Here is a 15,898-nt window from a genome sequence, read left to right as displayed (position 1 = left end):
AATGTTAGAGAGAATATATAAATGAATGAGATTGACCAGGAAAAATACATGAAACTTGGCCCTCTTTGGAGCAACTGACCTCTAATGAACTGATGCAGGGCAAGGAGCCATCAGGTCACAAACAGAGATGTAAGATGAGAATCTATAAAAAGTTATGTCCTGGAAGTAAAGAGAAGCTATTATAACAATATACCATAAACTGGGTGGCTTATGAACAACAGAAATTTATTTCTCACAGTCCTGGAGGCCAGGAAGTCCAAGAATAAGTCACCAGAAAATTTGGTGTCTGATGGGGACCAGCTTTCTGGTTCATGGATGGCATGTTCCAGCACATTAACTTCACATGGTGGTAGAGGCGAAGGAGAGCTCTCTGGGGCCCCTTCTATGACAACATTAATCATATTCATGAGGACTCTGCCTTCACGACCTAATCACCTCCCAAAGGCCCTACCTTTTAATACTATCACTTTGGGGTTTGGGATTTCAATGTATGAATTTTGGAGGGACACAAATATTCATATCACAGCAGAGAGTTTCAAGAGGAATATTAACAAAGGTAAGAACAGCTACAGAGTACATATATATGTAAGAGACAGACTGAAAAGTTTCCATTTAATAAAAAGGATTAGAAAAAATAAAATAAAATAGGCTAAAATTGTAGAGAAGATGTAGCCTAGGAAAGGGGAAGATGAAGTTAGAGAAATGATTTTCCTTTGTCTCTATCCTTTGGGGAGAAGCTTCCTTCATATCCCTCCACAGAACACAGCACAATGATTCTCAAAGAAAGAATTTTCCCATGCAATTCAGCTATGTTTTAAGTTGGACAAAAGATATTGTACTATTAAAATAAAATACTGATAATCTTTCCCAACTGGTACAAAACTTAATTTAAAAGGTGCTTGTGTTCTCAACGGCACGTTCGTCTCTCACATATTTGTATTACACTTTTGTGGTCCATTCTGCACCTTCTGATATCAAGTGCTAGTGTCTGAAAAAAACAAAGGGGGGTAAAAGTAATAGACTTTAAATGGGGAAACCTAGGAAGAAGCCAACCTTGTGGGTTTGGTGACTTTTTATTTCATAGGACAGGTATGCTCAAGATTGTGATTTCATGTTATAAACATAAAGTATGTTTTGGGTTCATATCATAGAATTAACTAGTCCATTTTTCATCATGTTCTGAAAAGTACCATAAAATCCAGGGGTTTTATGATATCTCCTGGACAAATTTGAGAACTCTTGGCCTAACACATTAGTTTGCGTGGAGTAATCAAGCAAACTTCCAAACTGTCATTTATTTATAGTCCTTTATATATAATCAGCAGAACAATGGTGCAATGGAGTCCTGAAACTGAAGAAATAATGGCATGGCCGGGCCAAACCTACTACTTACTCCTTCCATGTCTTAGCAGAAGTCTTATAGTGAGTTTAGAGTGGAACCAACCTTCTAATGAGAAAGCATCTTTCTCCTTTGTGCCTAGATGATGATGATGATTGCCAAGGACATAGAATATTCTAGACCAGGAAGTGAGACTATGGGTATATATTGGAGAATCTAGATAAATGAAGAGAAAAATTGGATATCTTAATAAATATTACTGCACAATATTTGATTCCCTCTATGAATAGTCTCAAAATAATACAAGTGAAATACCTGAGTTTTTCCTAGATGCTTTTTGGAGGTTCTGGATTCTGTTTTTTGAATGTTAAACTACTACTTAAATGGGACTACATGAGTCTTTAAGTTCAAAGGGGTCACATCAAGAATTTCAAGTCCACTTGGGTCATTCTGAGGCAGGTCTCCAGTTAGCTGTACTAACTTCCTCAGCAGAGAACTTTCTTCTCAATAACACATTGTTACACGCATTCACCTCCAAATAACTACATCCTGGGCAAATGGCTCTGACCTCCCACTTTCCTTTAATTCATTACTGAATTTATTTTTATTTATTTTTTTAATTAATATTTTTAATGTTTATTTTTGAGAGACAGAGTGCGAGTGGGGAAAGGGCAGAGAGAGAGAAGGAGACACAGAATCCAAAGCAAGTTCTGGGCTCCGAGCTGTCAGTACAGAGCCCAACAAAGGGCTTGAACTAGGAAAAGGCGAGATCATGACCTGAGCCCAAGTGCTGAAACCACTGAGCCACCCAGATGCCCATATTATTAAATCTAAATCCAAAAGGTTTTTCTGCACACGTAAATGCACATGTAGAAACAACTGGTCTGGTCACCTGGGTCGCTCAGTCAGTTAAGCATCTGACTTAGGCTGAGGACATGATCTCAGGTTCATGAGTTTGAGTCCCAGATCTGGTGAACTTGAGGTCCGTTCCAGGCTCTGTGCTGACAGTGTGGAGCCTGTGTGAGATTCTGTTTCTTTATCTCCCCTTCTCTCCCTCTCTCTCTGCCCCTCACTCACTCACACCCCCTCTCTCTCAAAAAGTAAACAAATAAGGGGAAAGAAAACAACAACAACAACAACAACAACTGGTCTCCCAGCCTCAGCTAAACTTCTAAGAACAAGAAACCAAAGGCCTTTATTTCATGGTGGAAAATTACTCCCACATCATTGGTATGCTATCATTTTACACACAGGGACTCAATGGACTGAGTAAATCCCATTTCTTCCACCCTTGGGAGAATTAGCTGGACAAAACAGACATCCTACTGATTTACAGTCTGGACGGCCTTCCCCCATACATGACAAAGTATTTCTCACAGGGCTTTTCTCAGCTGTTGCTTTTTCCTGACGCAAGTGTCAAATGCTCTGGCAGGTGAATTCTACATCCCTGTGGTGGCCTTGGGTGTAAGCCGGTATATTTCTGTCATCTCCTGCATGTCAAAGCTCAAAAGAAAACTATGTGTGTGTGTGAGGAAAGGCAGCTGCTATTGTCCCTGGGAGAAAATGCAATTAAGAAATCTTTTAGCACACAAGCTCAGCATTTTCTTTTTTTTTTTTTTTTTTTTTAATTTTATTTTTTTTTATTTTTTAATATATGAAATTTACTGTCAAATTGGTTTCCATACAACACCCAGTGCTCATCCCAAAAATTGCCCTCCTCAATACCCATCACCCACCCTGCCCTCCCTCCCACCCTGCCCTCCCTCCCACCCCCCATCAACCCTCAGTTTGTTCTCAGTTTTTAACAGTCTCTAATGCTTTGGCTCTCTCCCACTCTAACCTCTTTTTTTTTTTTTTTTTTTTCCTTCCCCTCCCCCATGGGTTTCTGTTATGTTTCTCAGGATCCACATAAGAGTGAAACCATATGGTATCTGTCTTTCTCTGTATGGCTTATTTCACTTAGCATCACACTCTCCAGTTCCATCCATGTTGCTACAAAAGGCCATATTTCATTTTTTCTCATTGCCACGTAGTATTCCATTGTGTATATAAACCACAATTTCTTTATCCATTCATCAGTTGATGGACATTTAGGCTCTTTCCATAATTTGGCTATTGTTGAGAGTGCCGCTATAAACATTGGGGTACAGGTGCCCCTATGCATCAGTACTCCTGTATCCCTTGGATAAATTCCTAGCAGTGCTATTGCTGGGTCATAGGGTAGGTCTATTTTTAATTTTCTGAGGAACCTCCACACTGCTTTCCAGAGCGGCTGCACCAATTTGCATTCCCACCAACAGTGCAAGAGGGTTCCTGTTTCTCCACATCCTCTCCAGCATCTATAGTCTCCTGATTTCTTCATTTTGGCCACTCTGACTGGCGTGAGGTGGTATCTGAGTGTGGTTTTGATTTGTATTTCCCTGATAAGGAGCGACGTTGAACATCTTTTCATGTGCCTGTTGGCCATCCGGATGTCTTCTTTAGAGAAGTGTCTATTCATGTTTTCTGCCCATTTCTTCACTGGGTTATTTGTTTTTCGGGTGTGGAGTTTGATGAGCTCTTTATAGATTTTGGATACTAGCCCTTTGTCCGATGTGTCATTTGCAAATATCTTTTCCCATTCCGTTGGTTGCCTTTTAGTTTTGTTGGTTGTTTCCTTTGCTGTGCAGAAGCTTTTTATCTTCATAAGGTCCCAGTAATTCACTTTTGCTTTTAATTCCCTTGCCTTTGGGGATGTGCCGAGTAAGAGATTGCTACGGCTGAGGTCAGAGAGGTCTTTTCCTGCTTTCTCCTCTAAGGTTTTGATGGTTTCCTGTCTCACATTCAGGTCCTTTATCCATTTTGAGTTTATTTTTGTGAATGGTGTGAGAAAGTGGTCTAGTTTCAACCTTCTGCATGTTGCTGTCCAGTTCTCCCAGCACCATTTGTTAAAGAGACTGTCTTTTTTCCATTGGATGTTCTTTCCTGCTTTGTCAAAGATGAGTTGGCCATACGTTTGTGGGTCTAGTTCTGGGGTTTCTATTCTATTCCGTTGGTCTATGTGTCTGTTTTTATGCCAATACCATGCTGTCTTGATGATGACAGCTTTGTAGTAGAGGCTAAAGTCTGGGATTGTGATGCCTCCTGCTTTGGTCTTCTTCTTCAAGATTACTTTGGCTATTCAGGGCCTTTTGTGGTTCCATATGAATTTTAGGATTGCTTGTTCTAGTTTCGAGAAGAATGCTGGTGCAATTTTGATTGGGATTGCATTGAATGTGTAGATAGCTTTGGGTAGTATTGACATTTTGACAATATTTATTCTTCCAATCCATGAGCAGGGAATGTCTTTCCATCTCTTTATATCTTCTTCAATTACCTGCATAAGCTTTCTATAGTTTTCAGCATACAGATCTTTTACATCTTTGGTTAGATTTATTCCTAGGTATTTTATGCTTCTTGGTGCAATTGTGAATGGGATCAGTTTCTTCATTTGTCTTTCTGTTGCTTCATTGTTAGTGTATAAGAATGCAACTGATTTCTGCACATTGATTTTGTATCCTGCAACTTTGCTGAATTCATGTATCAGTTCTAGCAGACTTTTGGTGGAGTCTATCGGATTTTCCATGTATAATATCATGTCATCTGCAAAAAGCGAAAGCTTGACTTCATCTTTGCCAATTTTGATGCCTTTGATTTCCTTTTGTTGTCTGATTGCTGATGCTAGAACTTCCAGCACTATATTAAACAGCAGCGGTGACAGTGGGCATCCCTGTCGTGTTCCTGATCTCAGGGAAAAAGCTCTCAGTTTTTCCCCGTTGAGGATGATGTTAGCTGTGGGCTTTTCATAAATGGCCTTTATGATCTTTAAGTATGTTCCTTCTATCCCGACTTTCTCAAGGGTTTTTATTAAGAAAGGGTGCTGGATTTTGTCAAAGGCCTTTTCTGCATCGATTGACAGGATCATATGGTTCTTCTCTTTTTTTTTGTTAATGTGATGTATCACGTTGATCGATTTGCGAATGTTGAACCAGCCCTGCATCCCAGGAATGAATCCCACTTGATCATGGTGAATAATTCTTTTTATATGCTGTTGAATTCGATTAGCTAGTATCTTATTAAGAATTTTTGCATCCATATTCATCAGGGATATTGGCCTGTAGTTCTCTTTTTTTACTGGGTCTCTGTCTGGTTTAGGAATCAAAGTAATACTGGCTTCATAGAATGAGTCTGGAAGTTTTCCTTCCCTTTCTATTTCTTGGAATAGCTTGAGAAGGATAGGTATTATCTCTGCTTTAAATGTCTGGTAGAACTCCCCTGGGAAGCCATCTGGTCCTGGACTCTTATTTGTTGGGAGATTTTTGATAACCGATTCAATTTCTTCGCTGGTTATGGGTCTGTTCAAGCTTTCTATTTCCTCCTGATTGAGTTTTGGAAGAGTGTGGGTGTTTAGAAATTTGTCCATTTCTTCCAGGTTGTCCGATTTGCTGGCATATAATTTTTCATAGTATTCCCTGATAATTGTTTGTATCTCTGAGGGATTGGTTGTAATCATTCCATTTTCATTCATGATTTTATCTATTTGGGTCATCTCCCTTTTCTTTTTGAGAAGCCTGGCTAGAGGTTTGTCAATTTTGTTTATTTTTTCAAAAAACCAACTCTTGGTTTCGTTGATCTGCTCTACAGTTTTTTTAGATTCTATATTGTTTATTTCTGCTCTGATCTTTATTATTTCTCTTCTTCTGCTGGGTTTAGGCTGCCTTTGCTGTTCTGCTTCTATTTCCTTTAGGTGTGCTGTTAGATTTTGTATTTGGGATTTTTCTTGTTTCTTGAGATAGGCCTGGATTGCAATGTATTTTCCTCTCAGGACTGCCTTCGCTGCATCCCAGAGCGTTTGGATTGTTGTATTTTCATTTTCGTTTGTTTCCATATATGTTTTAATTTCTTCTCTAATTGCCTGGTTGACCCACTCATTCGTTAGTAGGGTGTTCTTTAACCTCCATGCTTTTGGAGGTTTTCCAGACTTTTTCCTGTGGTTGATTTCAAGCTTCATAGCATTGTGTTCTGAAAGTATGCATGGTATAATTTCAATTCTTGTAAACTTATGAAGGGCTGTTTTGTGACCCAGTATATGATCTATCTTGGAGAATGTTCCATGTGCACTCGAGAAGAAAGTATATTCTGTTGCTTTGGGATGCAGAGTTCTAAATATATCTGTCAAGTCCATCTGATCCAATGTATCATTCAGGGCCCTTGTTTCTTTATTGACTGTGTGTCTAGATGATCTATCCATTTCTGTAAGTGGGGTGTTAAAATCCCCTGCAATGACCACATTCTTATCAATAAGGTTGCTTATGTTTATGAGTAATTGTTTTATATATCTGGGGGCTCGGGTATTTGGCGCATAGACATTTATAATAGTTAGCTCTTCCTGGTGGATAGACCCTGTGATTATTATATAATGCCCTTCTTCATCTCTTGTTACAGCCTTTAATTTAAAGTCTAGTTTGTCTGATATAAGTATGGCTACTCCAGCTTTCTTTTGGCTTCCAGGAGCATGATAAATAGTTCTCCATCCCCTCACTCTCAATCTAAAGGTGTCCTCAGATCTAAAATGAGTCTCTTGTAGACAGCAAATAGATGGGTCTTGTTTTTTTATCCATTCTGATACCCTATGTCTTTTAGTTGGCGCATTTAATCCATTTACATTCAGTGTTATTATAGAAAGATATGGGTTTAGAGTCATTGTGAAGTCTGTATGTTTCATGCTTGTAGCGATGTCTCTGGTACTTTGTCTCACAGGATCCCCCTTGGGATCTCTTGTAGGGCTGGTTTAGTGGTGACAAATTCCTTCAGTTTTTGTTTGTTTGGGAAGACCTTTATCTCTCCTTCTATTCTAAATGACAGACTTGCTGGATAAAGGATTCTCAGCTGCATATTTTTTCTGTTTAGCACACTGTAGATATCGTGCCAAGCCTTTCTGGCCTGCCAAGTTTCAAAGGAGAGATCAGTCACGAGTCTTATAGGTCTCCCTTTATATGTGAGGGCACGTTTATCCCTTGCTGCTTTCAGAATTTTCTCTTTATCCTTGTATTTTGCCAGTTTCACTATGATATGTCGTGCAGAAGATCGATTCAAGTTACGTCTGAAGGGAGTTCTCTGTGCCTCTTGGATTTCAATGCCTTTTTCCTTCCCCAGTTCAGGGAAGTTCTCAGCTATAATTTGTTCAAGTACCCCTTCAGCACCCTTCCCTCTCTCTTCCTCCTCTGGGATACCAATTATGCGTATATTATTTTTTTTTAGTGTATCACTTAGTTCTCTAATTTTCCCCTCATACTCCTGGATTTTTTTATCTCTCTTTCTTTCAGCTTCCTCTTTCTCCATAACTTTATCTTCTAGTTCACCTATTCTCTCCTCTGCCTCTTCAAGCCGAGCCATCGTGGATTCCATTTTGTTTTGCAATTCGTTTAAAGCGTTTTTCAACTCCTCGTGACTGTTCCTTAGTCCCTCGATCTTTGTGGCAAGAGATTCTCTGCTGTCCTGTATACTGTTTTCAAGCCCAGCGATTAATTTTATGACTATTATTCTAAATTCACTTTCTGTTATATTATTTAAATCCTTTTTGATCAGTTCATTAGCTGTTGTTATTTCCTGGAGATTCTTCTGAGGGGAATTCTTCCGTTTGGTCATTTTGGAGAGTCCCTGGCGTGGTGAGGACCTGCAGGGCACTTCCCCTGTGCTGTGGTGTATAACTGGAGTTAGTGGGCGGGGCCGCAGTCCAACCCGATGTCTGCCCCCAGCCCACTGCTGGGGCCACCGTCAGACTGGTGTGTGCCTTCTCTTCCCCTCTCCTAGGGGCGGGATTCACTGTGGGGTGGCGTGTCCCGTCTGGGCTACTTGCACACTGCCAGGCTTGTGTTGCTGGGGATCTGGCGTATTAGCTGGGGTGGGTAGGCAAGGTGCACGGGGGCTGGAGGGGCAGGCTTAGCTCGCTTCTCCTTAGGTGATCCACTTCAGGAGGGGCCCTGTGGCAGCGGGAGGGAGTCAGATCCGCTGCCGGAGGTTTGGCTCCGCAGAAGCACAGAGTTGGGTGTTTGCGCGGAGCGAGCAAATTCTCTGGCAGGAACTGGTTCCCTTTGGGATTTTGGCTGGGGGATGGGCGGGGGAGATGGCGCTGGCGCCTTTGTTCCCCGCCAAGCTGAGCTCTGCCGTCCGGGGGCTCAGCAGCTCTCCCTCCCTTTGTCCTCCAGCCTTCCCGCTTTCCGAGCAGAGCTGTTAACTTATGACCTCCCAGACGCTAAGTCGCGCTTGCTGTCGGAACACAGTCCGTCCGGCCCCTCCGCTTTTGCCAGCCAGACTCGGGGGCTCTGCTTGGCCGGCGAGCCGCCCCTCCGCCCCGGCTCCCTCCCACCAGTCCGTGGAGCGCGCACCGCCTCGCCGCCCTTCCTACCCTCTTCCGTGGGCCTCTCGTCTGCGCTTGACTCCGGAGACTCCCTTCTGCTAATCCTCTGGCGGTTTTCTGGGTTCTTTAGGCAGGTGTAGGTGGAATCTAAGTGATCGGCAGGACGCGCTGTGAGCCCCGCGTCCTCCTACGCCGCCATCTTCCGGCACTCTCTCCTCAGCATTTTCTTTGGAGAATAAATGGCAAAGGTGGGGATCCAGGGGCTTCAGGCCAGGGGAATGGACTTTCTAGAACCAGATACACGAATCTAAGACTTAAGGAGTTAGCAAGATAGAAGGGAATGATAAGAGATCAGGGCCTCATTCCATACCTCATTTTGCCCAAATTTTCATTTGATGTAGCACCCAGAAAACATTTCATTTGATTCTGCCTGACAAAGCACAGAGGTGGAATTAATTTTCAATGCATTTTATGTTGTATAGACATACCATGAACTGATTGGAATGGAAGGAACTGCGTGTGTATCAAGAGTCATCCTACTGGCTTAGTTAGCTGCCAATTGAAATATCCAACACTTTACTGAAGACAAGTAGGTGCCTTTTCTGCTTTTCAAACAAAAGACAGTAGGTAAGACCATCATCGGGTTGAAGTAACACTTTATACACTTAAAGGAATATATGGAAAAACATTCTGTGCTCATGGATTGGAAGAATAAATATTGTCAAAATGTCAATACTACCCAAAGCTATCTACACATTCAGTGCAATCCCAATCAAAATTGCACCAGCATTCTTCTTGAAACTAGAACAAGCAATCCTAAAATTCATTTGGAACCACAAAAGGCGCCGAATAGGCAAAGTAATTTTGAAGAAGAAGACCAAAGCAAGAGGCATCACAATCCCAGACTTTAGCCTCTACTACAAAGCTGTAATCATCAAGACAGCATGGTATTGGCACAAAAACAGACACAGAGACCAATGGAATAGAATAGAAACCCCAGAACTAGACCCACAAACGTATGGCCAACTAATCTTTGACAAAGCAGGAAAGAACATCCAATGGAAAAAAGACAGTCTCTTTAACAAATGGTGCTGGAAGAACTGGACAGCAACATGCAGAAGGTTGAAACTAGACCACTTTCTCACACCATTCACAAAAATAAACTCAAAATGGAATATAAAATATTAGGGTGAGAAATCATCTTAGAGTTAAATTTCCACACCCTTCATTTTGGGTGAGGAAACTGAGGCTCAATAAAGTGAGTTGACCAAGGTCTCAGCTGGTTAGTGAGAATAATAACTTGGATGGTTATTAGCAAAAAATCATTTTTCCAGGCATGATGCTGGGTACTGTGGGTACAAAGGAGAAGTGAACACATTCCATGCAGTTCCCGGAGGGCAGGGGCTATGGTTTCACACAGGGAGGACAATGCTAAAGTATCACACCGAGAAACACACATGTATGATAATGGATAAATCCAGGAGTGGGTGAGCTCATTCAGGTACGATGTGCAGAACAAAAACAGGAGACACAAAAAGCCAGTCTCCTCATTAAAACTCCAAGGTTCTTTTTATAAGGCTATCTCAATCAATACCTACAAAAAAAAAAAAAAACAAAAAAAACAAAAAAACTTAACGTAATCTCCACAGCATTATATTGTTCAATCTTATAAAGTAAGAGAATTTTATGTCAATTAAAAATGCCATATTTATACCAAAATGCTCTCAAATCTTGTACTTATACTGGTTACTATAAAGCAGATTTTGGGACACAATCCAAATATCCCAGGATTCAGCACCTGGGAGGTCACATTTTCCTTTTATAATCTAACTGCTACATTTAGAAGCCCCTTGTCCTCTTGATGTACAACTTTTCCAGTTGTCTTAGCCGTTTCCAATTCAGGCTGCTATAACAGAATACCATAGATTGAGTGGCTTATAAACAACAGAAATGTATTTCTCACAATTCTGGAGGCTAGAAGTCCAAGATCAGAGTACTGGCAGGTTCGATATCTGCTGAGAGGGTGCCTCCTGGCTCATAGACTGCCATCTCTTCACTGTGTCCTCACCTGGAGAAGGGGGTGAGGGAGTTCTCTGGGGCCTCTTTTATAAGGTCACTAATCCCATTCATGAGGGCTCTGCTCTTATGACTTAATCACCCCCCAAATGTCCTGCCTCCTATTACTACAGATGGTCCCTGACTTATGATGATTTGACTTATAATATTTGACTTTAACATGGTGTGAAAGCAATGTAGAAACACATCTGGAATTCTGAATTTGGATCTTTTCCCAGGCTAGCGGTATCCTGTGGGACCCCCTTTGGCAATGCTGGGCAGTGGCAGCCCCATCTCCCAGCCAGCCATTTGGTCACGAGGGTAAACAATTAATTCACTTACAACCATTCTGTACCCATACAACCATTCTGTTTTTCACACTCAAAAGAGTATTTAGTCAATTATATGAGCTATTCAACCCTTTATTATAAAATAGGTTTGTGTCAGATGATTTGACCCTTACAGGCTAATGTGAGTGTTCTGAGTACGTTGAAGGTTGGCTAGGCTGAGCTGTGATGTTTGGTAGGCCAGCTGTATTAAATGCACTTACAACTCATGACATTTTCAACTTGTGATGGGTTTATTGGGATCTAACCTGATCATAAGTTGAGGAAGATCTGTATGGTTGTAGCAGTGAGGATTTAAACATAATGGATTTGGTTGTATGGGATACATTCACCTACAGTATACATTTTCCTCTTCTAACAGTTTCTGAATATCTCAGAATTTTGTGGTTTCTCCCAAATCCTCCCTTGACCACTCATCTGACCATTCTTGACCCTATTCACCACTTCTTTCATCCCAGGAGAGCCATCCCTGCGTGTGTCAGAGCACTTCCCCATCACTTCTCATAGCATTGGAGAAATGAGCTAGTATTTTAAAAACCATCATAAAAAGGCTTTTTAAGAGCAATTCAAAGTGGGGTGCCTGGATGGCTCATTCAGTTAATCATCCGACTCTTGGTTTCAGCTCAGGTCATGATCTCACGGTTTGTGAGTTTGAGCCCCACATCAGACTCTGCACTGACAGTGCAGAGCCTGCTTGGGATTCTCTCTCTCTCCCTCTCTCTCTCTGCCCCTCCCTGCCTCTCTATCTCTACCTCTCTCTCAAAATACATAAATAAAATTTTTTAAAAAGAGTAATTCAAAGATACTGCACAGTCCCTGGCACCTTCTAGTCCCTTACAAAACAGGTTCACATAATGTCCTCTATCCCAAGCCATTTCCTCAGAACTAAGGTTTATTCTATACCAACCACTCTTCATGCTCCAGGTACCTTATACCTCTAGGTGTAGACCGAAGGGAGCCCAGGCCTCAGAAAAAGTATTTCCCTCAACCTGTTCTAAGGCTCATTCGAGAATGACTTCTTTCCAGAAAAATTGATGACTGGAATGTCCATTTCCTTCAGAGGCAAACCTATTCCCAGCTACAAGGTTGTGGCCAAGTTGCTTACAAGAAAATTCTATGGTGACTGACAACATGTTTCCCAAAGCCCATGTTCTTTAGTTTGCCCCAGTTTGCAGGATATCAAGAGCCCAGTGGAAATTAGGTAGTGCAAAAATTAGTGAATGTGTTTGCTACTTTACATGGCAAAAAGGACTTTGCAGATGTGATTGAGTTAAAGACCTTGAAATGGGGAGATTATCCTGTGTTATATGGGTCGACCCAATGCAATCAAAAAGGACCTTTAGCTTAGAGAACGGTTCCTGGCTGTAATTAGAGGCAGATATGATTACAGAACAATGGTCAGAGAGATATAACATTACTGGCTTTGTAGTGAAGAAAGAGGCCACAAGCAAAGGAATGTGGGCAGCCTATAGAAGCTGGAAGGGACAAGGGAATGGATACTCCCCCAGAGCCTTGGTAATGAATGCAGCTTTGCCAACACCTTGCTTTTAGTCTAGGGAGACCTATGCCAGAGTTCTGACCTATACTCTGTAAGATAATAAATTTGTGTTCTTTCAAGCCACTAAGTTTATGGTAACTTGTAATGGCAGCAATAAAAAACAAATATCTTATTCCTTTTCTGTCTTTCCTTATTAAGGCTACAAAAGACATGGAGACACAGTGTCACCTAGGAATACACTAGTGATGTGTATTATGCTTGTTACACTTGTAATGTTGGTTCATCTTGGACGCGATGTAGGAAATTTTGATAAGCAGCATTCTCTTCTAACCTTAGTCACTCTCGGACTCAAGAAAATGATCTAAAAAAAAAGGAGAAATTGACCTAAAACGATAAATAAAGGTGAAGTCAATAGGGAGAAAATTTAAATCAATTAGAGATAAATTCTCTAACCCAGTGGTTCTCAACTTCCACACTATTGACATTTTGGGCCAAGTAATTCTCTGTGTGCAGGTAATCCTGTGCATTGCAGGATTTGTAGCAGTGTCCCCGACTTTGACCCTCTAGATGCCAGCAGCAAGCCTCCATCTGTGACAACCAAAAATGTCTCCAGATACTGCCAAGTTTGTCCCAGGGACAAAACCATTTGTAGTTGAGAACCAAGGTTATTTCCCAGTGATATCTTGGAGGACAAAAAAAAAAAGTATATCTTATAAGGATAACCTTGCTATTCTAAGATATGTTAAGAAGTAAACACTGGTAGGACATATGTCAGTCCCTTAGGCCTTTACATTTTCCATATGTGGAACACACAGTGTCAGGGATACAAATATTCATTTCAAAGAGATTTAGGTATAAAAACCTTCTTGGATAAATTAAATTCTCTGTACTGTCTTTCATTTTCAATACAAGGTCTCTTTCCATGAGTCAATCATGTTTCCTGGCAGACTGACTTGGAACGACACTAAATAGAGTTGGGCACTGTGGTTTTACTTGTAAGGACACAGCACGACTTCTGAGGAGATCACACACCAGCACAACTAACTGCAGGTGACTTCGAGTTACAGAGCACAGGCCAGTGGGCACGAAGAGGATGTCGCCACAGAGTCACTTACAGAGGGCAGGGGCTTCAAACAGAGCTAAATTCATTTGGGCTAAAGCTATTAAGTGGAATCTATTCTTAGGGGAAAAAATGCATTGAAGTAGATGTTGTACACAGCCAGTCCCATACTTCCATCTCATGAATGAGATTATCTGCTTAGCCCTAAGTGCTGGCACCTCCAACCACCATATGCACAAGACATCAAAGGTTACCTATTCTCCTCAAATATGGTAATGATCTAAAAATAGGGAAGTGATTTAAGAACTAAACAAAGCAACTGAGTTGGTTGTTTATAACCTGTGAATAAGCCAGTGCATGAATTCAGCTGACAACAATTTGAAGTGAGGAATTCAGACTAGAGCAAAATCCATCATCATGATCATGGTAACCCAAATTAATAAATTAATAGAACAGATGGTCCAAGGTTCTAGTCTATAGCAAAATAGCTAAGAATTTGGGTGACATTTCTTTCTGACCAATAAAGTCGGTTGGGTCTCTTTTACAGGACAGAGACATTTAAAACTGGGATTTTCTTTAAAGTATGTTTATAATGACTAGTTGCTATATGTAGTAATAGTCTATGGAAGCAGTGTTTGGGAATGGGAAAGTGAGTTAAAAGTGATAAAGGAATTATTTTTAGCAGAGTTCTGTTTCAGATGGTTTTTATAAATACACTCCCTATAATTAATAATCACTACACAATAAGAAAAAAATCCCCATTTCTCCTTCAAAATAATAATTCCCATTCTACTTTCAGATAAATTCAAGATGGTATCTCAATTACATTGCAGATAAAGGTATTATGGTCACAACTGACAGCTCTCTTCAAATACTTCAAGGTCTGTTGCACTGGAGAGGGATTAAGTCCTTAGATGTTTATCCAGAATGAGAACCCTTGGATGGAAGTTTCAGGAAACATGTCAGGGTGCCTGGGTGGCTCAGTTGATTGAGCATCTGACTTCTGCTCAGGTCATGATCTCACAGCTCGGGAGTTTGAGCCTTGTGTCAGGCTCTGTGCTGACAGCTCAGAGCCCAGAGTCTGCTTCGGATTCTGGGTCTCCCTGTCTCTCTGCCCCTCCCCACTTATGCTCTCTCTCTCAAAAATAAACATTAAAAAAAACCGAAAAGAACCTACTGCATCAGGCACTGTAGCAGGCATTGAGAATAAAGGGATGAGGAAAATAGGGCTGGTCCCTGCCTTTTAAGCTGTTAACAGTCAAACAGAGAAGAAAGACAAATGAGCAAGCAAGAGCATAAGTGAAGTGTAATAAGGGAAACAGCGTACTACAAGGGCATATGGTGGCAGCCTCTTACCTATTGGGGTGAAAGGGGGCTTGCCAGAGCCAAGGGCCTTTAAACTGAGACCTGACGAAGGAGTGGGGATTGGACAAGGAAAAGAATGAGTGTGGCCAACAGAGGAGAAAGCCTAAAGGTCAGAAGTCACCAGAGCTAACTGCTTTTGAGGGAGTGGTAGAAGCTGCCCACGGCTGGGATAGAGAGAGGTGGGGAGTCCCGAACACTCAGGCTTGAGAGGTTGGTGGAGGTCCTCTTCCTCCTTGGTGATTGTGTGCTGTAGTCACATGAAGTCAGTTTTACTGGGAAAAAGGAGAGCACTGCCCCTATGCTCTATAAAACAACCTACCCCAATACCGTGTGCATCTCTTCTTTGCAAAGTCCTGTCCCTGCCCAGACAACCCAGGTGCTGACCTGTTCAGGCCAAACAGCCTAGAGGTGACTCTGACAGTAGAGTCAGTCAGTGACTGTCTCTCTGCCCCATCTCTCTGCAGTTCTCACTAGGTTACTAGGAAGCTGCTACCCTGCAGAGAGGGCCTACTGCTGAGATATCTCGTAAAGCAGTCTCCAGGTCCACCACCAGCCTCCTGACTCTGGTACCTCCCTGCTGGAACCCTCCCAACAGACAGACTTGAGCAGGGACTTCAGTGCAAATGCCTCTCAGCATTGTTCTTAGGGCACAGGCATCTCCTAGAGAGGACGTTTGGAGAGGGGAGTGTTAGTGAGATGGCCTATCCCTTCCGTACTACTTTATCCTTGCTTTCCCCCTTGGGATTGATTGGGAATGATTTTCTGGAATGGCAGATACCAATTCCAGCCTCTCTCTTGTACTCCCTACCCCCTGGTTGCATGATAGGGGAGGGTGGGAGATTGTGTGGATGCAGCT

The sequence above is a fragment of the Panthera onca genome, chromosome F2, assembly GCF_046562875.1.
Source record: "Panthera onca isolate mPanOnc1 chromosome F2, mPanOnc1 haplotype 2, whole genome shotgun sequence".
In the NCBI taxonomy this organism is placed as follows: domain Eukaryota; kingdom Metazoa; phylum Chordata; class Mammalia; order Carnivora; family Felidae; genus Panthera; species Panthera onca.
The sequence above is the reverse complement of the archived record's forward strand: the minus strand, read 5'-3'. Positions refer to the sequence as shown.